This window comes from Lagenorhynchus albirostris, chromosome 14 (genome assembly GCF_949774975.1).
Source record: "Lagenorhynchus albirostris chromosome 14, mLagAlb1.1, whole genome shotgun sequence".
Taxonomy (NCBI): Eukaryota; Metazoa; Chordata; class Mammalia; order Artiodactyla; family Delphinidae; genus Lagenorhynchus; species Lagenorhynchus albirostris.
Genome location: NC_083108.1, coordinates 39,536,134 through 39,557,159, shown reverse-complemented (window position 1 = coordinate 39,557,159; position 21,026 = coordinate 39,536,134). Strand labels below are relative to the sequence as shown.

At 39.1% G+C, this 21,026-nt stretch overlaps 1 protein-coding gene across 20 annotated transcripts in view; it reads left to right on the top strand.

The window, feature by feature from the left end:
• Positions 1 to 6,009: 6,009 nt before the first annotated feature.
• DTNA (dystrobrevin alpha) overlaps positions 6,010 to 21,026 on the top strand; it is a 396,589-nt gene continuing 381,572 nt past the window's right edge. For 19 of the 20 annotated variants that reach the window (XM_060121882.1, XM_060121881.1, XM_060121878.1 and 16 more), the window contains exon 1: positions 6,010 to 6,193. The gene's annotated coding sequence lies outside the window, so the exon portion shown is untranslated. The remainder of the gene's footprint in view (positions 6,194 to 21,026) is intronic. The other variant, XM_060121888.1, reaches the window with a different exon arrangement.

The window sequence follows — 21,026 nt, the reverse complement described above, 5'->3', positions numbered from 1 at the left end:
GCAATGCATATAACCCTTAAAGTATTCGCTCCACTTCTACTATAAAATAAGTAAATTGTTTCTATCTTCCTTGAAATCATAAACAGAAGATCTTAAAATATCCTCTATTTTCTTTAATGTAAACTGTAAAAATTTTTTAAATGCAGAGAATCTCTTCCTCTAAACATATAAGACAGAGATAGAGACCGGTGGAATTACAATTATTTTTCCTTGTTAAATTGAAGAATATGATTACAAAGAGAAACATACTGGCCTGATATTGATCGCAAGATGGGCGTAACTCCGTTGTCCAAAATTTGGGGAGTTTGTTTTAAACATACAAAGAAAGAGAAAGGTTTAGGTACCCCAATAGCAAAAGCAAGCCACACAGGGTATCCAATTAAGCTTGTTCACATAAAACATATCAAAACGTACCCTGCCAGAGGTATTTACAAGCTTAAAAGAATTATTTCCATATGCTTCATTGTGTCAGAAGTAAACGTTTTAAAAAAAAAAAAAAAAAAGAAGTAAACGTTTTTTATTTTCTTCACCAGAGTTCTCATCTTATACCTACAGCTATTCTCCAAGCACCTCCTATATGCAATAAACATGCTTGATTCTCTAGGGAGGAAAAAGAAAGGATGTTTTCATCATGGCCTCTGTCCTTGAGAATCTTAAAATGTTTTTTGAGTTATGCGCAAATAAAAAAAAATAACAACCTCAAAATCAGGAAACTTTCATGTTTGTCCAGTGAGCAGTACAAACAAGGCCAACTGTAGATTAGGAACTGGCTACAGCATAAGGCTTTTGGTTTTGATAAAATATTGTGAAATCTCTGCTATTCCTGTTCCTTTCTGACCAGCTGATTAACATTAACATAGAAAGTAAAAGTAATATGTAAATGAAAAGCTTTAACATCCTATAGAAAGTTCATGCTGATCTGGTGATGCAGGTCAGGAACAAAATGGAGGAAAGGACAGGAGAATCATACACAATATTTGTGGCACAAATAAAAGATAAGATCTTAATTAACAAAGAAATCTGCGTATTAGTAAATATATTATCACCTCATAGGAATACTCTTTAAACTATCACAAAATGCACCTCCTAAAATGTAAAATACCATTATTTCCAAAAATAAATTTTAATTATGGATCTACTCACATATTTGTTACACATTTTAAAAGATTACAATTTGATTAGTTTAGTTTCATCTCTACCCCCACCTTTTTTTCATTTAGTTTTTTGTTATAAAATACAAGGCTTCACAGCATCAAATAAGTTATATGGTATTTACTGTAGGGATTAACTTTCAAATTAAAATGTGTGCTTGTTAACATGGTCCTGACCATCTACAGGAGATTTGGGCTGTGTCTATATGATATGTAAAGAATCATTTCAGCGGGAAATAATTAAATTAGGCAAATGATTTCACATAAATAAAAGTGTTTTGACCAAGTTTTTCACTTTGTAACAGGTTTCTTTGGTATCATTGAAAACATTAGGTTTTATTTAGAAATCATCAAGGAAAAATTAGACATTTCCCTGAGATAATGTGGATAGCTATTCAGATAACTCATTTTCAATAAATAGCAATTTTTGGCCTTAATTATTTGGATTGGTCATCTACATTGACCAAATTTGTTAGTGACATTTCTACTTTATTCAATATTATTCTGGATTACGTGTATCAAGACATTCTGTATTCTTGGGCAAAACAAAAACAGTCAGCCCCAAAGCAATTAAAAATAGGGTCAATCATCAGCAAAGTGAGTAAATGATAAGCACTGTAAAGCTGTACTCTCCAGCTGGCTTTTTTGCACTGTCCCCACTGTGACAGTACACATGAGTTCTATCTGAAACATTTGGGGTTTATGTTCCATTGAGAGAACAGATTCTTCCAGGAGTAAAGGGTGCACTAGCGTGATGCCATTGAGAGATGTAAACCACCATAAAATGTGTCCATGAATTGCCACTATAAGGTGGAAGAGCAGCTATTTAAAATAGCAGCAGATTTATTTATTTGAACCCTAGGAAACAAAATACACTGGACCGCTTAAACCCATTCTTAGGCTCCATTCTCCCTTTCAGTGCATCCGAGGAGAGCATGGAAAATGCAAATAGCATTTCTCCTGAGGATGTTAGTCAGACAGGAAGATCAACTGAGGAGACACTGGCTGAGCACCAAAATAGGTGCTGCCAGAAGCAGCTGAGTTATGAGGCACTCAGTCTAGGTAACGGGGCAGGGAACACAGGTGGGTGCGGAAGAAAAACTGCCCTCCTGGGCTTGCAAATACTCCCTAACAGGTGTCAGAAGCGTGCCTCAAAGCAGGATTTCTCAGGCAAACAGACACCTGGCTTAACTATATAAATATGCATCTTGAAGTGATGCATGAGGAGGCTGAATGAACACCCTTGGTGTTTATAAATACAAACACATACTGACACTCCCTCAATTTTTATGATTGCTTAGGTCACAGTTTACACTTTTCAGTGCAGGTCAGAAGACCATGTTCTGTCTGAGGCTGATGAGTTCCAAAACAGTGGTATCTTGGAATGTCAGAGGACAGCAAAGGGTTCTGACTATCCTTGGGAGCCAGAGAGAAGGCAGGACTTCTACAGGAAGGCGGGACAATGAAAAAAAAAAAAGAGAGGAACAAAAAGAGAGGAACAAAAGAGAGGAACAAAATGAGACCAGGCTCACCCTGGTCTCCAAGTTTTGTAGCTGTCACACCAAAAATATCATATAACCATGAATCCCTCAAGCCACAGCTCAGTTGATCCATCTCTACCTGTGTTGGACTGTTAATAGACTTTTCATTCTTGAAAGCTAATCAGTGTATTGGGGGAACAGTATTTATGTAATTTTTGTGTTGTTCAAGCCCCCATATCATCCTTCTCTGAAACAGTAGTCTATAGCCGGGGGTATAAGTGTTTTTAATTGATAAAATAGTGATGTCTTTACTTCTTCAACTCTTTCAAATCCATTTTCTTTTATACTTTTGTCATTCAAATCTTTTAAATATTCCAAAATTATTAATTCTTCATTCCCCCAAACTAGGACCAGCTCACAGATGACAGCAATCATTCTGATTTGACCTATAACCCATATACACTCCACACGTCACTATGTTAATAAAGCACATACACACACACACCTAGTTTCTCTGTAACATAGTGAACATTCTGATTTGACCTATGGCCACTCTCATTCTCACTATAACCTATTTTAAAACTCAAGAAGTTATAAGAGCAAAATAGTAAATATGCGTAAATTATTTTCCTCGGTAAAGACAGGCTAAATTAGTAGGAACCACAAATACGTGTGCATAGTCCTATTAAAAATATTTTTTTTCCTAAATGGAATTTTTCTGACACAAACAGCTAGTGATTGTTGAGTCACTGGAGTTGTAATGTATTTCTGAAACACAGGTTATAATCATCAAGCCTAAATACATCTCTAATTAAAACAAATGCTGCCAAGAGTATGCAGATCAAAAGGAAAGTGCTCTTGATAACACTGCTGCTCAATTCAGGCCTCCAACCCTTGTGTAGAAATCTCCCAGAAATACGGCAAAGCCATCAGACTCCGCTACATGCCAACGCTTCTAGTTTAATTCCAACAGCATGTGTAAAATCCTAGATTATAAATCACCGTTGTGATCTATGCCCAGGAATCCATCTAGTTGAATTGTTTATGAGAAGGATTGGAGGAAGGTGTACAAAGCAGCATCTTTAGGGCTGACCGATCACAAAATATAAATATTTCCAAAACCATGAGTGACAGTGCTCAGCACTTCTCCATTCAACGTGTGTAAAACTATGGAGGACTATTATATTCTTTTAAAATGAAACCCACAGAGATGCCCACCACTAATTATTATTAGGCTTAATAAAGACTTATGAAAAGCACTTTGAAAAATCAGAAGTGCTTTAAAAATATAAGATGTTATTATTATTTTCCTTTAAATATTGCAAGCCTAGCTCTGTTGCCTATTTTAATATAACTTTGCCTTTGGTTTCCCATATACCTCCCTGAATTTCAGTGTTAATTTCTTCTTAGAAATTTTAACTATGTCATGGTTATTTGATTCCATTGTCATTTTTATTATTCCATTATATTGACAGGTCAGTCTATTTATTTCTTCTAGTGGACCCTGTATGGAATTATGAAGATTGAGATCACTCAGGATAGCCTCTGCAGAACTCACACCTGGTTTCTTTACCATTAAATTCCAATAAGCTTATCAAAAAGTAATGATAACAAAAGTCTATGATTTCTTAAATCTGTTTTCCATGAAGCAAAATTTGGAAAATTTTAGCTTTCACTTGAAATTTGATCCTCTTTTTCTTCTTTTATGTTTTTTTCCCTTCTTCTCTCCCTCTTCCTGTAACTTCTTAATACCCTTTTATTCTTCCCTTTCCCCCACCTCCTTTCTCTGCTTCTCTTTGACTTATTCTCTCTCTCACAACATTTTTCCTCTCCTCTCTTCTTTGGTTAGCTGCTGAATTTTCCTATATACACCTGCACAAATGCTATCCAAGAGTGCTCTTTGTGAGAACTTTTACAACATAAAAAAAATTCCCATTTAGTGTTTATGTGAGTACAGTGCATGTGCAGGTGAAGGGCAAAATAATGTATTACTTTGGCCATTGAGATACTGTGGAGGTCAAAGACAGATGAAATCTGGAACACAAAGACAGATGAAGTAATTTTAACATGGAACAGAAACTAAGTAGGTAAAAAGAAAAGGAGTGTATCTTGTACTTTCTTTGTGATAATTTATAACACTAAAAATAATAAAGTGTTTCACCTACAGATCATTCAGTGCATATATATATACATATATATACATATATACACATATACATATATATGTATATATATATCATCTCAACAACTAGATGTAAACTAATGGAGGACAGGTTCCATGTATTAAATTCCTTTATACCCTTCAAAAGAGCACAGCTCTTCATACACAGCAGGCACTTAAAAGAGGATTGAATGAAATACAGAAATCATTATGAAATTGGTGACTACCCCCCAAAACATTGACTGAAATTGCTTGTTACTGCTAAGGAGTTTAAAACACTCAAATGAATATGAATACACACAGGGACATGCAGACATAAAACAGCCCCGGAAAAACTAAAGAAAGAAAATAAATGGAAACGTGAAACTGGAGATATATACAAATACACAAGAGAACATTCTATGAAAACCCATACTAGAGAAAAATTAATTAACTAATTTGCGATCTTAGGCAGAAGGTCATTTAAAAATAATCAAAAATATCTTCATTATTTTTCAGTACCTTAAGTTTCCAGGAACTGATTATAGTGAATTTGGCAAATTGTGAGTAGCTGTGCAATTAATGTTTATAGTGACATACTGACTTACTTGAACCTGGATAAGTCATGTTATCTGCCCTGTGCTTCTGTATCTCTGAAGTGACAGTACTAGTTGCCTTCTCATCCTCTTCCTCTGCAAAGATGTTCTGCAAATAAATGAGGTAATGTTTGGGAGATGTTCGCGGCTTGGGAAAGAAACCCACTGCACACATCTCAGATGGTATTACTATTCCATATTCAAACCTGGCATATTATTGCCTCTGTTTTAAATTGAAATTGTACTGTTTGAGTCTTGGGTTCTGACCAAAATCTGGGTCGACATAAGAGGACGATTATTTTTAATTCTGAGGTTCTGTTCAGCTCCCTTGCACGTGTGAGGGCCAACTGTAGGAAATAAACAAAGCACATAAATCAAGCTGTGAAAGAGGAAAATCTTTCTCCAGAAGGATTTTTCTTTTTCCTTTTTTTTTTCAATGAAGAGCGTGAACACCGTATTTCCCTTGAAGAATATTTCAGTCCAGGAAGGAGGATAGTGCATGCCGTGGGAGCGTATGTGTGCGTGTGTGTGCATGTGTGTGTATGTGTGTGTGCTGTGCGTGCGCGCCCGCGGAGAGAGGGGCGGGGGAGGCGGATGAGGAGGATGAGATCATAGTTTCAGGATCCTCAGGAAACCCTGGTACTGGCAGCAGCCAGCCTCTGCTGTGCCCACATGACCCACAACTCTGGCAGCGGACCGGGCACTTCCAACATTATTAAATAATAAGAAAGCGGCTCCTACTCCATGCCCAAACCTCCCCACAGACCGGTGGACACCTTCTAAGAGTTTGACGAGTCGGTGACTGAGGCGCCCGTCCATTCCAAGGTGTGTGCAAGGCGTTTTCTTCTCTGACAGCTCCGGAGTGGGGGAGGGCGCGGGGGTGGACGGGGTCCGTGTGGCGGGCGAGGGTGGGCGCGGGGCCCGGCTGCCGCGCGCTGACCCCGGCCGCCCGGTGCCGCGGAGCCAGCCGCCGGGCGGGAGATGCCGGTGACGCGCAGCCCTAGCTGCGCAGGGACCGCAGCAGCCCACGGCGCCGGGGCGCGGGCTGAGGAGGCTCGGCCGCCGGAGCAAGGGCAGGCGCCACGCACCCGGCAAAGTCAAGAGTGGAAGCGGGCGGCGAGCGCGGCGAAGGGAGGGAATCGCCCCTACGCCCACTCGCGGGGGTTCCCACCTGTGCGCGGGCGCCGGCCGCCGGGAGCGCGAAGCATGTGCCGGACGCCGCAGCCGGGACTGCGGCGCGGCGCCTCCCCGGCGGCGGCGGGCGGCGCCTCGGGCCCGCGGGGCGGCGGGAGCGGCTGCGGCAGGATGGCCGGCCCGGGGGCGCGGGGCCGCGCAGGTAAATGTCGGCCTCCCGCCGAGGCCGGGCCGCGCCGCAGCCCCCGCCGCCACTGCCGTCGCCTCTGCACAGCTCCCGGGAGGGCGAGGGCAGCCGGCTCGCTCGCGCCGCGGGTTGAGTTGTTTTTGTGGTCACGGTTGCTCGCTCGGTGGTCCCCGCGGGCTGAGCTGCTGGGAGGTGGCGTGGCCACCTCCATTAGGGATGACACTCACGTGGGGAGAGTTCTGGGGGGCTACTGTTGACCGGGAAATCCGTGGTGGGATCCTCTCCCGCCGGCGGCGTCTGCGCGTGTTGCAATGCACTGCGGTGCCGGGGCGGCGGGCCGGGCGGGAGGGGGCGCCCTGCGGGGGGCGGGGGGGCGGTCGGCGCGGACGGTGAGTGTCTCCGGCTTTTATAGCCTGTTGCCCACTCTGGAGTTTTCCTCTGAACAGAGGGCGGAAGCGAGGTCCGTTCTGGTACCGGAGTGGGAGGTGGCGAGGTGTCTATCAGAAGACCAAAGCCAGGGAGAGAAGAGGGATGGCGGGGCTGGGCTCAGGGGTACCATGCCCGGGACTTGGTAGTAAAACTTTCCTCTGGCGAGATTGGGGTATGGTTTTGAGAAGGTAAGTGCAGAACTTGAGTCGGGGTGAGGGGTATTGGATGTACTCTGGCAGTGAAGTTCACCGCCATTAGGTTCATTGTTGCTCTAAAAAAGGGTCTTTTGAGTTGATGTTTTTGTTCAAGTTTATCTGTTATGATCGCTTGGTGTTTAATGTGTCTTGTGTTTCCTTTCAAACATATCAGTAACCTACATTGTTGACGTATACTTAATTATTAATTTCTTTTACAAAAAGGACTTATTTTGCTTATTCCAAAGGTAGAAACTTTAGGAAAAAACAGCCCTCCAGGCACAGTTCTGTGAACTTTAGCTTTAGTCACTCACTTAATTCTAACACCACCATAAAGAGTAGGTAATAATACTGTCCACCTTTTACAGATGAGGAAATCCAGACACAGAGAGGTGGAGTAATTTACCCAAGGTCGTACAGTTTTAAATATTAGAGCCTAGTTGAGCTTTTGATGTACTCTAAACCAACATTTTTTTTTTCATAAAAATAAGACCTAAAATCTTCTATATTTGATATATTGACCACGTCTCTACCAAGATGAACCTCTTAACTGTGTGCTACACCTTTGGGACAATTAACACTTTTTCTAATACTATAATTTCTAATACTATAATTACGGCAAGTATCCTTTGAGTCATTTCCTTTTGCCACAATTGACCGTTTCCTACAACAATTATAGATTAAAGTAGTATTTATCAGCAAAGTTAAGATTTTCAGCAGTTAAGATTTATCAGCAAAGTAAATTATAAAGCAGGCAGCTGAATCTCTAAATTTGCACTTAATTTTAAACTTCGTAAGGTATTAGTCTGTTCTTTGCTCAAAGCAGGGCCATCATTTTCTTCCAAACACCATCTTGCAGAAATTTTGAGCGAGTTTAATCATCTTTAATTCAATCACACTGACAAGAGCTTAGGCAGTTTTAAAAGAAGAATTATGCAATTCTCTTTCAACTCTCAGTGATTAAAAGCAGGCTATATTGCGAGTGTTTGTATATGTCATGCCTTTTCACCAATTGTATGTACTTTAGGCAAAGTTGTGTAGCAATGAAGACTGAAATCACATTTTCTCATTAGTTCTAAGCTGAAATACTGTAAAAATATCCACTTGTTTTAAATGAACCATGATGTGAAGAAAGGTCTCAATGGCGTGAAGTCCAACTGCACATATTTAGAGAATTACTTCTCATTTGAACTTATCATGGAACTCTTATAATATTCATTTTATTGGACAGATGTCTCTCTTAGGTCTTCATCTGTTGTTTTTTCAAGTAAATTTAATTTCTGCTTCACATAATGTTTCAAAATTATTTTGACATTCATAGATTTCCTTAAGTCTTGTCTTTCAGTTTAATTAAATTCAGTGTACATACTTCAAATGCTCACTTATTCCACATCATATGTGAAAAGAGAATACAATCCAACTGAACTATATGGAAACGTGATCTTTGGACATGAAAATAATTATCTTCAGTGGTTACACTCTTCCACACGCCAAATTAGGGCTCCATCTTTCTTTGGGGGTGTTAGAGCACAGTGCTGTAGTCAGGAAAGTTGCATGCCATCAGGCACAATCGTTTTTGTTATTGAAAGTGAATTTGAATTTTCCGAGTCTATATAAATCGTTGATGGTTATTAAGGCATAAATCCTATGGCACATACATATATCCTTTCTGAACTGACTCACCTGTTCCAGTTTTCTAGTTTCTCTTACTTATTTTAGAAAAAGCATTCTCTCACTACTTTTATCTCACCTGGGGGATTTGACACGACTTTTTCCTTTCAAGTCCCCTACCTCTAGTTTTGGGAGAGTTGTGCTGTCTCTGTTTCTTGAGAGGCCCTTCGCCTCCAGTGCTGGGCAAAGAACTGGGGATCACTGGTGAGCAGAAAGATGAGTGCGCCCTGCCAGCACAGGGGCCAGACTTCAATACAATGATTATACAAATAAATGTTTATTTACAAATTGCCATGAGTTCTAAAAGAAGGATTTCTGTAAGAATGTGTAATAAAGGATTCTGGGCCAGACATGGAAGTTGGAACAGGATGCCCTAGAAGTCACATATTTACAGAGGCATGACATGTGAGGAGGTGTTTAAGTCAGGTGGTCTTCTTAAATGCTTTCATCAATGTTTTCTGAATCAGAGATTTATATCTCACTCTGGTTATCTCTGCACTTCTCTGTTTACCAGCTGATGTACTGTTTCACCTCATCATCCACCTATGGACATGGGGAGGATTACAAAACTTCTATCAATACTTTTTATAGCATGTAGAGCATGTGCAACCCGTATCTGGTTATTATCCGATTTTTGAAGTTATTTAAATTTAATGAAATATAGTCATTTTCTTTCTTTGCCTTAACAACTACTTTCAAATTTTAAAAAGCAGTTGTGTGTGTGTGTGTGTGTGTGTGTGTGTGTTTGGTTGTTGTTAAAGTGGCAGAATGTCTCAAAATAGAAACGTAATCGATTCATCGCACATCCATAAGACTCCCTGAAATGTCCGTAGGAAGAGAAGAGGCACCAGAGTGAGTGAGGTGAATTAAGTGTTGAACACGCTGGGGAAATGTGTATTAATAATTTAAAGCAAACAATAATAATAACTAAATTTATTGACTTACTGTGTGCTGGACATCATTCTACAGCTCTATATAGAGTAACTTAGGTATTCTTCACAAGAGCCAAACGAAGGCTTCCTATATTACCATTATCCCCATTTTATGGAGGAGGAAACTGAGGCACAAGGAGAACAGTAATCATGACCACTGTCACATAGGTAGAGATTCTGATTCGAGTATTGATTCTGTAATCCATACTGTTAACTACAGATGTAGTTAGTACTAGTCATAGTTAGACTACTAACTGTAGTATCTGGTTCATAATTTTACTGATGCATTAAGTTCCCATCATTGTTAAAAATCATAACACCTAATTTGATCTTTTGGTTACTTCTCCCTCAATAAAAACCAGTGGAAAAACTTGTAACTGCCTTTATATAAATTCTTTTTGCCCCATATTTTACATGTAAAATATATAAAGCAAGAACAGGTATATAAATGCCTAGACAAAGCCTGGTGACTGCTGGATTATGGGGAATTTCTCATTTATGTTATATATTTTTTTGAATTCAAAAATAGTAACTTGAGGACCATTTGAAACTATAGAAATTTTTAATATCAAGAATATATACTATAGCATTTCAAATAATTAGGAAAATATCTTTAACAGCTGGAAATTCTATGACCATCAATAAACTTAAGAATTTAAAGTCACCTGTTTCATCTACCCCCAATATCTTTGTCTAGAGTACTGTATACTGCAAAGAGGATATAAAGTATAACATAAAAACACCTGTTGAATTATCTTGGTAAAATTAAAAAGTCTCTGTTAATCTTTACACTGGAGACTTTTGACATGACCCATAGTAATTGTTATGATAAAAAAACTTAATGTTAAATATTATCCAAATAATGTTAACCTAGAACACATGGCACATGTGATTAGCAAAGTGAAGTACTAATTGGTTAGGTGTGCTGATGCACGTGAAGATCTATGCACAGTGTTTGAAAACATTAATCAATGTTATTTCTCCCTGCAAATGATGGGTAATATGCAGTTGATATGATTAATGTTAATATTAACCATGAATCACAGTTTATATAGAGTGCACATATACAAATACCTGACTCTCTTCTTTGAAGCTGTTGGAAATGTTCTAGGCCGCGCATACATTTTCTGTGACTCATGTATCCCTGAAGAATGTGATACAGTATTTCACTGTATGCTCCCCAAAATACAAAGCACCATGGAGTAACTAGTAAAATATTGTTCCAGTTTGTACCATAAGGAAAGGGACTCAAGGCTTGATTTGACTTTGTGTGTGTGTGTGTATTATCAGAGTGGAAGATTCCATCAAGTACACCAATGAATAATTCATTAACTATAGTTTACAGTTTGATGCCATAGAGCAGTGTCCTATTGCAAAGACTTTTGTGTGTTTAATGTAAATACAAAATATATTAGTCAGTTATAATAGTTTAGGTTATGCAGTCATAGCAAACAACTCTAAAATCTCGGGTCCTGAAATGAATACAGGTTTATTTCTTGCTAATGCTTTGTGCCCAAGTTGGTCAATAAAAGACTCTTACTTTACATCTTCCTCACTCGGGGACCCAGGCTCATAAAGCCCCTGTCATCTACAGGATCCTCATAATTCATTCATCAAACACATGGGAACATGGTGAATCACCCACAGGTTCTTAAAAGTCTTCTATCAGAAGCAACACCTGGAACTTCTACTCCTATTTTATTGGCCAAATCAAGTCATAAGGCCACTCCTAACTTGCAGATGAAAGAGAAGTGCTGTTCTATCACATGCCCAGATGGAAGTAAACTGCAATATTAGTGAACAGACCTAATTATTACCACATGAAATTAGCCAGTTCCCTTCAATAGTTTTATCACATAAAAATGACTTATTAATGGAACAACTGTGTTTTAGAACTTCAGCCTAGGAAGGTAATCCCTGCATAAAACTACCAGCAAAGAGAGTACAGGCTAAACTTGTGAAATTGGTGATATCCCTTTTTGTCAGTGGGGATTGGATCTAGGAATGTTGATAAAGCTCTGGTTTATTTTGAGTAAGAAGAAGATTGCCTTTTTGACAGCAAGCACAAGCCAAGAACAGTGCCAAGACCTGCAACACAGCTATGTTTTCTGAACAGATTTGTTAGTAGCAACACAGCGCAGAAAACTGAACAGCTATGTGTGTATCTTTTTTTGTCACCTGCAGCAACATGAATGAAAGTATCATATGTGGTATCATATATTATTGTAAAAAGTAATACAGATAAACATATAAACATATTGTATGATTATTTTACATTGACAAACATAATCTGAAAAGTTAGAATATATCCAATCCATGTTTGTAGTGCTATAAATTTCCCTGATGCACTGCCATTGCTGTGTCCCATACATTTTGATATGTTGTGTTTTCATTTTAATTCAGTTCAAGTACAATTTTTAAATATTTCTTCTGAGATTTCCTCTTTGACCCATGGAGCTATTTAGAAGGGTGGCATTTAATTTCCAAATGTTTGGAGATTTTTCTGTCATCTTTCTCTTATTTTGGTCAGAGAACTTTATTTCCTGTGTTATCTTTCTCCCATTTTGGTCAGAGAACACACTCCGTATGATTTCAGTTTTTATAAAATTTGTTGAGGTTTATGTTATGGCCCAAAATGTCTATCTTGGCATATGTTTCATGGAAACAATCTTGAAAAGATTGTGTATTTTGATGTTTTGGGGTAGAGTGTCTTGTAAATGCTCATTAGATCCTGTAGGTTGATGGTGCTAATGAATTTTTGTATGTCTTTACTAATTTTCTGTCTAGTTGTCTCATTAAGTGTTGAAATAATTTTTGAACTTTCCAGTTATAATTGTGGATTTGTCTATTTCTCATTTCACTTCTATCAGTTTGACTTTATGTATCTTGCAGCTCTGTTGTTTGGTGTGTATATAAATATTTAGGATTGCTATGTCTTATTGGTGTATTGATTATTTTATCATTGCATAATATTCCTCTCTATATCTGGTAATTTTATTTGCTCAAAGTCTACCGTATCTGATAATACAGACATTCCTTTTTTTCTTTGATTGATGTTTGCATGATATTTCTTTTCCTGTCCTTTTACATTCAGCCTGGCTATATTATTATAGTTGATTTGAACTCCTTGTTCATAAAATATAGGTGAATTACATGTTTTAATCCACTCTGCAGATCTCTGTCTTTTAATTTGTATATTTTCACCATTTACATTTACTGTAATTATTGATATATTAGGGCTATGTATGTCTGCCATTTTATTGTTTGGCTTTTTTTTTCCTCTGTTTTTGTTTTTTAGTTTCTCTGAGTTTTTTTCCCTGCCTTCCTGTCAGTTACTTGAGCATATATAAAATTCCAATTTTATTTATCTATAGTGTTTTTAAGTGTATCTATTCATATAGATTTTTTAGTGGTTGCTCTGAGTATTACATCATATACATCATATACATATAATTTATCACTGCCTGTCACTGTTGTCATTTTATCAATTATAGTGAAGCATAGAAACCTTACCTTTCCTTATGTACCTTTATCCTCTTCCATCTGTAGTATAATTGTCTTAAATATTTCCTCTACATACATCAGAAAGTGTTATAATTTTTGTTTCAACTGTCAAATATAAGTCAGAAAGCTCAAGAGGAACAAGAAAAAATTCATTGTATTTATCGATATTTTTGCTTACCATATTCTTTCTTCTTTCTTGATATTGCAACATTCTTTCTTTTATTGCTTCCTTCTTGTTTCGAAAACTTCCTCTAGCCATTCTTTTAGAGCAGACTGGTCTCCTCGTGACAATATATTTTTGTTTTCCTTCATCTAAGAATGTCTTTATTTCTCCTTCATTCCTGAAGGATGTTTTAACTGGATATAGGATTCTGGGTTGACAGTTCTTTTCTTTCCGTACTTCAATATGTTGTGCCACTTCCTTGTGGCCTCCCTGTTTTCTGGTGAGAAATCTTTTGTCATTCTAACTGGTTTTCTTCTATAGATGAAGTGTCAGTTCTCTCTTGCTCTTTTAAAGATTTTTGTTTGTTTTTAGTTTTCATAAATTTGACTACGCATGTGTCTAGTTGCGGTGAGCGGGGGCTACTCTTCGTTGTGGTACGCGGGATTCTCATTGCGGTGGCTTCTCTTGTTGCAGAGCACAGGCTCTGGGCACGCGGACTTCAGTGGTTGTGGCGCATGGGTTTGGTTGCTCCGCAGCATGTGGGATCTTCCCAGACCAGGGCTCGAAACCATGTCCCTGCATTGAGGGGCAGATTCCCAACCACTGTGCTACCAGGGAAGCCCCCTTAGCCCATTTTTAAATTGAGTTATTACTCTTACTATGGAGTTGTGGGAATTCTTTATATATTTGGGAGCATAATCCCTTATGAGATATATAGTTTGCAAATATTTTCTCCCATTCCTTAGATTGCCTTTCCACTCTGTTGCTTCCTTTGGTGTGCAGAAACCTTTTAGTTTGATGTAGTCCCACTTGTTTATTTTTGCTTTTGTTATCTATGCTTTTGGTGTCATATCCATGAAATCATTGTCAAGACCAATGTCATGAAGTTTTTCCCCTGTTTTCTTCTAGGAGTTTTATTGTTTCAAGTCTTACATTTAAGTCTTAACTAGACACATGTATTTCTTTGGGCTTTCTGTTTGGCATTCAGGTTCACGAATCTATAAATTTAGGTCTTTTGTCAAAATTTGAGAAATATTCATCCTTTATTTCTTTGAGTACTTTTTGATCCCTGTCCATTTTCTCCTCTCCTTCTAGGTCTCTAAGACATGAACGTTAGCTCTTTTGTTATAGTACCACAGTGTATTAGTTTCCTATGGCTGCTGTAACAAATTACCACAAATGTGGTGTTTTACAGCACACATTTATTCTCTTACAGTTGCGGAGACCAGAAGTCAGAAATCAGTTTCACTGGGCCACAGTCAAGGGGTTGGAAGGACTAGTTCCTTCTGACGGCTCGTGGGGACAATACCTTTCTTTGCCTTTTCTAGCTTCTGGGGGCCACCAGTATTCTTTGACTCACAATCCCTTCTTCACATCACTCCAGTCTCTTGCTTCTGTAATCACATCTCCTACTTCCTTTCTATAGTCACATCTCTTTTTGCCTGCCTCTTTTAAGGACACTTAATTACATTCAGGTCCCACCCAGATAGTCCATGATATTATCCCTATCTCAAAATGTTTAATTTTATCACATCTACAAAATCCCTTTTGCTGTATAAGGTCACATTCACAGCTTCCAGGGATTAGGACCAGCCTGAAAATCTCTGGGAGCTTCCACGTGTTTCTGAGGCTTTGTTGTCATTGTTAGTTTTGGTCTGTTTTCTCTGTTGTTCAGACTGGGTAATTCCAATTGTTCTATCTTATCATACCTATTTAGTTTTGGTCTGTTTTCTCTGTTGTTCAGACTGGGTAATTCCAATTGTTCTATCTTATCATACCTATCTATCAGATTCTTTCTCTGTCACTTCCATTCTGTTATTGAGCCCACCCACTAAATTTTATATTTGGTTACTGATTTCTTTCAGTTCTAAAATTTCCACTTAGTTCTTTCTTATATGTTCTGTTTCTTAGCTGACACTTTCTACTTTTTCATTTGTTTCAAGCATGTTCATAATTTCTCATTTTGATGTATTTTTTTATTATAGCTGCTTTAAAAACTTTGTCAGATAATTCTAACATTTCTGTCATCTCGTTATGGGCATCTGTCATTGTCTTTTTTCACTCAGTTTCTGATTTCCATGGTCTTGGTATGATGAATGATTTTCAACTGAAACCTGGCCATTTTCTTATTATGTTACAAGACTCTGGATCTTATTTTAACCTTCTGTTTTATTTTGTTTTATTTTTTAAAGATTTTTTTTGATGTGGACCATTTTTAAAGTCTTTAGTGAATTTGTTACAATATTGCTTCTGTTTTATGTTCTGGTTTTTTGGCCGTGAGTCATGTGGGATCTTAGCTCCCTGACCAAGGATTGAACCCACACTCCCTGCATTTGAAGGCAAAGTCTTAACCACTGGACTGTCAGGGAAGTCCCTAGCCTTCTGTTTTAGCTAGCTTCCAGTAACATCACCCCAGCGAAATGGGAATGGTGCCACCTCATCATCAGTGGATGTAGAATTGTAGACTTCTTACCCAGTCTCCCCTGTCACCTGAGAGGGGTCCGGATTCGTGTGGGGTAGGGTATGAATTCAGGCTCCTCACTGGGTCTTCACTGATACCTCTCATTCTGTTGCCCATGTGCCCTCACCTGACAACATGAGGACAGGGAGGTGGTCTAATTACTGCTGGGCCATGATGATAGTCCTTACTCTCCTCTAGGCCTCCCATGACACCACCCAGTAGAGAGGACGAGGGGAGACTTGGTACGACCAGATGGGGGTGGAAGTTCAGGCTCCCCATATGGTCCCCATTGACAGCCTAGTGGAGGTGGGCGGTGGGAGTCCCATTACTGCCTGGTGAGAAGGAAGTCCCACCTCCCTACTTTGCTTTTTGTGACATCACCTTGATGGGGTTGAGGGGAATTGGGGTGCCTTGTTACAGCCTGGTGAGCGTGAAAGTCTAGGCTCCCTACTCAGTCTTTGTTGGCATGGAGGTTGTGGGACCCCAGTTTTTCTATCTCATATGGCTGGAGTAGAGAAGTTACTGTCTAAATTTTTTTTTTATTTTTTATGCTGCTCCTTTCCTGGCCCTTTGGCTGAAAGAGCACACTTCTGGTGGCCTACCATTTTTTTATCTGCGCCTTTTGGCATTTCTGGGTTTCCGGTTTCTTTATATCCATGTCTGGTATGTATGAAGCAATGCAAAAATCCAGGGAACTCGCCACCCTGTCATTCCTTGGGCCCTGAGAACCCCTAGCTTCGTTTGCCTTCTCGCTTTAAGAGTCTTTGTATGTTTATTTTATGTGCAGTGTCCAGGGTTTTGAGTTATACGTAGCGAAAGGAAGAGGGAAAAGTACTTCTGCTCCATCTTCACAGACGTCCACTCCACAGTTTTTATGCAAGTGTAAACTTAAAAATATCACTCAACATTGATTCTCAGAGGATAAATCTCAGGGGATTACGACTGATCTGTTTCTGAATAATAAGCACTTTACAGATCAGTGGGATGAGGGAGTACTTGGACAAGGATACAAATAGGATTACAGAACATTCCATCAGTGCTAAGGTTCAGGGATCACGTGGCGGTACTCTTACTCCTCCGAACCAAGGCTTTTTCCTCTACAGGGAAACCATGACTGCAGGCTGCAGCAAGGTTGGAAACTTCCCCCATTCTCATAGACTGTCTTTACTGGCAGGATGCTGGAACTACACGATCCCAGCCCTTCCTGAATTCTCACTAAGTGTCCTTCATTCCCAGGAACATTATCCATCTGAAATGCAGTTTTCAACCAGAAAGCGTGTGGGAAAAGGTGGCTAAGCTAGGAAGAAAATAGTGAACCCCAAATCTATGTTTAATCTCTAAGGAGCACCTACCAGCAAGCATTCATGTTAATTTCTTTTGATGTAAAATTATGCATTAAAAATAAGTATATTGATTTTGTCAACTTGTTTGATCCCTACTCAGGAGATTAAGTACAAGAGCCGGGGCTAAGAAATAACAGTTGACAACGAGGCAATCACAAAGAACAACAGTCTAGCGAAATTCTTCCCAAAGACAAATCAAGTTAATGACATTGTAGTTAACCCTGAAATTCTCACCATAGTAGAAAAGTGGTTCTCAAAGTGTGGTCCTCAGGCAGCATCAGCACAACCTTGGAACTCTTTGTGAATGCAAATTTCTAAGACACTCTGGGGATAGAGCCCAGCAATCTCTTGCAAGAAGCCCTCCAGGTGCTTCTGATGCTTCTACAGCTGGAAACCAAATACCTAGAGCAGCCCCTTCAACCATTGCAGGACACGCTAAATTTATGCTTTTCATGATTCTTGACTCATCAGTTAAGGTTTTTGGAAAATCTGTTTATCACATTTAACATTCAGCATGTTTTAATTATAAATATGTTTCAAGGAAATATAGAAAAGAAATTTAAAATTTATACCCCAAATGGTCTCTTTAGTTGAAGCTTTCTTAATGATCTGCACAATTGTTTTGTATCCTTAACCCAAATAGTCATAACTGCTCCATGTCTGATTCTGTGGTGGAAACCAAAAAATTCAGCCACACCTACACTTCCCCACCTTTGTTCCTCGTAGCTGCCAAGTTGTACATTAATGGGTTTTTCTAGCTGTTTTCATGATGTTTTCTAGGGCTGACACCAGGCATGAGGATATTTGGAGGCGAAGGTGGGGGGCGTTTTTGCATCACTTGAAGATTCATTTTAGGAGATCTTGTCACACAGTATTGTTAGAGACAGATGCATATGCAGATGTCCAGACTCATCATTGTCATTACCACACCAGCTCTACCATGGGGGATTCACTGTCTATTGCATGCTGGCATTTTTCTCTGGAGTCATGTGAGATTAAAGGAATCTTGGCTCCAAGGCTGTCCTGAGGAAAGAGAAGCTACATTCCTAAATAGAGATTTTCTAATTGGGCTGCAGTTACAAACCCCAGGATGCGGTAAGACAAAATCAGTTCAGAAGTAAACGGTTAAAAGATGAAAAAATATGTTTTATGATTGTAATAAAATACAGATAGATGCAGATTTGAGAAGTAGTCTGTGGCTTATAGTCCTAAATATGGTTCAGTTTTAGTTTATTTTAAGGATGGTACTTTTTTTAATTATTTCACTCTTTCAATTAGCAATTCACTAAACTTAGAGAACATAATAGTTTTGAGTTTACTTAGTATCCATCACTTTGGGTGACAGATATTTTAGATTTTTGATCAGTTACCACATTTTACTATATGGAATTTTTTAATGGAATTTTTTAGTTTCTATAAATCACAAATTTCAGGTCCACATACCTTTTATTCCACATGCTCTTTTAAAGGTGTCTTGTTCTTGAGTAAATCAGGGAAATGGCTCATAAACAGTTTATCTGCTTTTGATTTCAAATGGCACGTTCTGGGTCTGGAAAAATATTATGTTATCCTTTCAATATTCCCCACTGCCAGTTGTATTATGCTTTTCATCCCTTCTGTTCCCTTTGTGCCTTACATATGATTATATTTCTCATTTACTCATCCTGCTTGGATGTTTAAATGGCTGTGCCTTCACAGTGTTTTGGGGAGAAGACTTTTCTAAACCTTCATTATACGGTGTTTGTTAAATAACACCATTTGGGCAGGTTGGAGGAAGCACCTCTTTGAAAATGTATTTTGAAGTGGTGGAGCAAATGTTTTCTCTCACACACTCATCCCTTATAAATAAAGGCCCCTAGACCTGGCAGTACTAGTCAGATGTCTTCTTTCTTAGAGGATCACTTGGTTGGCATTTTTAACTGTGGTGGTTATATCATCACCAGAATGCTTAGGTAAGGCTTAAATATGAAGGCAAATAGTTCTTCCACAATAAATGGGGGGCAAGAAAAGGGGGATTCAGGAGGGGTAAGTGTCTTCTGCAGGTGGTACTCCAGATTTTCCTCTACAGTGTTAGTTTCTATTTATACACATTAAATGTCACGTGATTTTTTTCCATATGCAGATAAATTCTGACTCTTCCTTTTAACCTAAACACTGCCAAAGTAATGTTTACCATGAGAATGCATACAGAATAATATTTCTGCTAATGCTGCTAAACAACTTTTAGGAAGCAATATATGTCAGGTTGATTTTGAATATTTGGTCAAACCATGAATCAGATTTTCAATATAGGAAAACACTTCAAAGCATCCAACTGTTCTCTTTTGTCTTCCTCAATGTCAATGTAGTCCGTTGTTTGTGCATTTTTTCATTTTCTTTTTTTTTTTCCTTTATTGGCTTAAGAATTCTTTTTCCTCTTATGCCTTATTTTCCAGGAGCATATGACATAACAACTATAAATTAAATGTTCTCATTTTCTAACTACCTCTAATATTTTATTTTTTTGAGGTACGCGGGCCTCTCACTGTTGTGGCCTCTCCCGTTGCGGAGCACAGGCTCCGGACGCGCAGGGTCAGCGGCCATGGCTCACGGGCCCAGCCGCTCCGCGGCATGTGGGATCTTCTTGGACCGGGGCATGAACCCGTGTCCGCTGCATCGGCAGGCGGACTCTCAACCACTGCGCCACCAGGGAAGCCCCCTCTAATATTTTAGACGTGAGATTGAGAGTTGCTTCTATTTCTACAGTTTGAATCCTCATATTGACAAAGAAGAAAAACACCCATCTGCTCTGGAGTGGTTACAAAGGCAAAATAATGCAACTTCACCCAGACACCATCGTCTAAGGGGAAAAAATAGCCCTGTGATTTCACAAGGTTGAACATGTGGAATATTTTTTGGTTTTGATTTTAGGGTTGAGTTGGTGATAAAGGGGGGAGAAGGTGACAGATATTGGTGCTTCATTTCTGTCTTAGCCTTCATCCTTCTGCATGCTTGTGAACGGATGCTAATCTATGCCAATTACCTTTTTCTCCTACCTATTCTTGCCATCATTTTGTTTGTTTGTTTTGTTTTGATTTTCTCTTCTCTTCCCCCACTCCATACCCCAGCCCCCATCTAGCTGAGCTGAAAGGTCATCAGGGAGACTCATCAGTTATGAAACTAGAAACATGTGAGTCCCTGGCTTGTGCTTCTCCGAGCTCTCACCAAGCCCGTGGCAAGACCATATCTTCTACTTTTCCTTCCTCCCTGGTGCATCAGTCATTCCACATTATTTACTTGGATTCAGTATCTTATGATATTCTGTGAGCGAGCTCGCCTTTGCCATAATTTATACTCACCATGCCTTCCACGTGCCACTCTGGCTCAATGGGGCTATGAAATTGGCCATTCATTTTTTTTAATCAGTCTCAAAATATGTTTCAAGGACTACCTGCATCAGAATTGTCTTTCTGACTCTAGAATTTCAAGGCTAACACTGATTATGGGGGTTAGTGCAGATCTGTGCTTACAGCCCAGGGTAGCTTTTTAAAAATCAGAATGCATGGATCCCATCCCCAGGTTGTAATTTAAACAGCCTGGTGTGTTCTAACATGCAGCCTCTGTTAACAACCAGAAAATGAGCTGTAGAAGTTGGGAGGAA